Source organism: Octopus bimaculoides, chromosome 6 (genome assembly GCF_001194135.2).
Source record: "Octopus bimaculoides isolate UCB-OBI-ISO-001 chromosome 6, ASM119413v2, whole genome shotgun sequence".
Taxonomy (NCBI): Eukaryota; Metazoa; Mollusca; class Cephalopoda; order Octopoda; family Octopodidae; genus Octopus; species Octopus bimaculoides.
Window position 1 is genome coordinate 26,325,125 of NC_068986.1, and position 3,959 is coordinate 26,329,083.

The 3,959-nt window shown below is 32.4% G+C and overlaps 1 protein-coding gene across 3 annotated transcripts in view; it reads right to left on the bottom strand.

The window, feature by feature from the left end:
• The window catches only part of LOC106880733 (uncharacterized), a 20,355-nt gene extending 16,956 nt beyond the window's left edge, over positions 1–3,399 (bottom strand). The window contains exon 1 of one of the 3 annotated variants that reach the window (XM_052968655.1): positions 3,378–3,399. The gene's annotated coding sequence lies outside the window, so the exon portion shown is untranslated. Of the gene's footprint in view, positions 1–1,406; positions 1,503–3,377 lie in introns of those variants that run through there. The other 2 variants (XM_014930813.2, XM_014930812.2) reach the window with 2 other exon arrangements.
• Between the last annotated feature and the right edge of the window lie 560 nt (positions 3,400–3,959).

Consider the following 3,959-nt stretch of genomic DNA (forward strand, 5'->3'; position numbering starts at 1 on the left):
ATATATATATATATATATATATATATATATATATATATAAAAGAGGTCATGGGGCCAACAGGTTTTTGGGATCTGACGATACGCCATAAAACTAAACCCTTTATGGACGGGAAACCTAAGGTAATCCCATAAACAGGCCTTCCCCATTTTTATATACACGCACACACAGTATAAAATATTACAGGGGATAATCTTCTAAAATTATATATCAGAGTATCTACAAGCTATTTTCACCAGGACCTTAACTCTTTGTACCTGTGTAGTCACTGCAGTTATGTAACATCCACAAATTTTGTTTTAAAAACCTTGGATGGGTTACGAGATTTCACCTCTCCCCATGCATATACATACATATATATATATATGTGTGTGTGTTATTAAATTACACAAGTATATTATATAAGCGTAGGAATATGCTGTTATTACAGTAACCTTTGTTTGATATTTAGACTATATAAATTTTCCCTCACACTTCCATGCAGAAAACCAGTGTTTGCAATCCGTATTTATCCTACACTTTTCTATCATGTTTCTTTCATAAATGATAAATAAAGAGAATATTCTCGTCTTAGTTTCCTAAACGTTTGTAAAGTCAATCTTTTGCAATATTCTGTTATGTTTGCAATATTACATTAGCTTGCTAAAATATCTTCGAAGGTTTTTTTTTTCTCGATATTTTGAAAGAAAAAGGCCCGGTTATTTTACAGAAGTTTATTTTAATTTTGTTCTTATTTATAAAACCTATTTAAATAGCGTCCTGTAAAAAAGGACAGGCAGCATTATCTTCTGTATAAAGAAAATAGTTGATGCTTCGGAAGATGACGGACCAACTTGGACGATGCTTATCGACATTACAAAAATGCTTGAAGAACTAAACACAGATCAGCTGACACTTTTTTTTTCTTTGAAAGGGTTGCTTCTTAATGGTTCATAAATATAAATAATCAAATCAAACAGAACTATTTCAACGACTAAAAATGGTCAGAATTAGTTACAATATTGACGGCAAATGACAAGGCAAAACATAAAATTGAGGGGAGGGGTGGCTCTGTAGTAAGTATCGATGATAATAATAATAAACACAATCGATATAATTAATTGGAAACAATAAATTTCATGGTCATAACAAATAAATTAGAAGCACTTAAAATAGTATAAGTGCCGATTCATTTATTTATTTAAATATTTTTTAGCAGTTTAAAAACAAGAAATAAACAAGTGAAATAATGGCAAACACCGGAATATTTTCCTAGTAAAATTTATAATGATTTAAATTCGAGCGATTTCGAAAATGAAAACATTTTATTGAAAATCTTATTGATAAAAACAATTTCTGAGTTAATTCCCACAAACAATTCTATTAATGATAATTAACAAATATATACAGAGAACATCAGTCGTCTTACCCAGTTCACGTCTTGCTTATATTATACGTACGTTCACAGCAAACTGCAAAGCTAATCTTTAACAAAAGCTACTTTCTTTGCTTTTTTTTAATGTAATTTCAAAACAATTAATTACTAATTTTTTAACCATTTTAAAATGTTTTAATTTTAATAAATACTTTTTATTTAAGCTCACGTACACTTTAAGTCTCAAAATAAGAATACGCTTTGGTTTCGTGGGTTAGCTCACTCTTAGTTACACCGAGCTAAACATATCTTTGAACGACAAAGGACGGGATGGCCATGATTGGAACTTTTTTTGATCATCAGTTCGATTGATCAGTGTTTGGCAATATCTTTGTTAAGAGATAATTTTTATTTAATTGAATTTAAATCGGCGATCTTACGATTACTTTATTGTATTCTATTCATTAAAAAGCTATAATAATAATATAAATAAAAACCGTTGAGGCTTACAATATTTATAGCTTTATTTAGTTTGGCTATATTAACAAAATTAACAGTCATTGTCACCCCACGAAAGAGCCTATTTGTAGACGCTCGGCTTGCAATAAATAGTAGCCAAATCTCCCTCAAATCACGCAATATTTTAAAAAATGATACATCGGATAATGTTGTCTAAGATAAACTAGGACTAAAAAATAATGGTCACGGTTGGAACGCCTTTAGTCGTAGATCTGACTAACGGCTTCACAATCACACTTTTGAACATGACATCAACTTTAAGTTATATTTAACGAAGACGATGAAGGCGGTGGTGCACATCATCATTATCAGATCTTGGTTATATCTACAAAATCCTTATCTTCGGTAAAGTCGTCACGAGGACTAACTTCTCATATCACTGAAGTCATCGTTATCATTGTTATAAATATCTTTACCATAAAATATTTTAATACTTTCTCTAAATTATTCGGATGTTCTTTGAGTGAGGTTCGGGTGTTATTTCTAGCAGGCGGAATAATTACACAATGGATTTCTTCATTGGCTCAATAATGCTGCATATAATGTAACAGTGCAGTCCTCAGCTATGCAAGAGGCATGATACATCAAAATCTAGGAAGGTCTCTCTCTCAAAGCAGACTAAAGATTTTGGGAGTTCTTGTTGTGTGGTAAGAGGTTTGCTTCCCAACCACATGGTTCCAGGTTCAATCCCACTTTGTGGCACCTTGGGCAATTGACTATAGCTTCGGGCCAACTAAAGTCTTGTGAGTGGATTTGGTAGACAGAAACTGAAAAGAAGCCCATCATTATATATAAATCTAAATACAGTGTACATTTAAACACATAAGAGGTGTCCATTGTAGGATTCCCTTCACGCTAGAAAGAACAACTAAGTTCCAAACTCAGTTTCTAGCGTGAAGGGAATCCTATGATGGATACCTCATGTGTTTAAATGTACACTGTATTTATATGAATAATATATAGTCTATGGACTAAATTTTTACACACTAGGCCACTGGTAGTAGAAATTTCTAATTACCCTTGATATTATATATATATATATTCATCATCATCATCATCATCATCAACAACAACATCATTTAACGTTCATTTTCCATGCTGGCATGGGTTGATACTTTGACAAGGCCAATTGAATATGTATCAGACTTTATAAAATAAGTCCTGGGATTGATTCATTCAGCTAAAAATTCTTCAAAGCAGTGCTCCAGCATGGCTGCTCGCCAATGACTGAAGCAAGTAAAAGATAAAAGATATGTGTGTATGTGTAATTTTTTAAGTGATGGAAGCAGAAATTCCAGATTTTGGGGGAATTTTTAAATTTCTTCTCAGAGTCAAAATCTGGGACATGTTCTCAAAAGCATGGACGTATGGCAATCCTATTCTAAGAAGCAAGAAAAGGCAAACTGCTTAGTCAACAAGGTAAATGTTAATATTTGAATAATAGTTTTGGAACTCATTATTTTAGCTCATTTGCTATGTGTTACCTTAAAAAAAAAAAAAAGTTACCTTAGGCACGAGGCTGTGTGGTAAGAAGCTTGCTTCCCAACCACATGGTTCCAGGTTCAGTCCCACTGTGTGGCATGTAGGCAAGTGTCTTCAGGCCAACCAAAACCTTGTGAGTGGATTTCGTAGACAGAAACTGAAAGAAGCCTGTCATATAGTCATGTGTGTGTGTGCATATATATATATATATATATATGTATATATATATGTGTGCGTGTGTGTGTGGAAACCAAAACAATAAATTGAACAATTAAATAATTTAATCATTAAATGATAAATTCAATTAAATTTAATTACTTTTTATACTTGGGAGAAGGTATAACTAAATTGTTGCACATAAATTTTAACAACAGAATCTTGTGTAACCCCAAGGGTCATGTGGATCCCAGTTGAGAAACACTAGGTTAAAGTATAAACACTGTAACTGGTTTAGATATTTTATTTCTAAGATAACTTATGTGCCACGCAGCACCTTCTATAACACCCACTTGATATTTTCCACCTCCTTGTGAATTCACAGTATCCCCAAGAGGATATTATTACCCAGGTCAAAAACATCTGGTCTAATTTAATTTGTTTGATTGT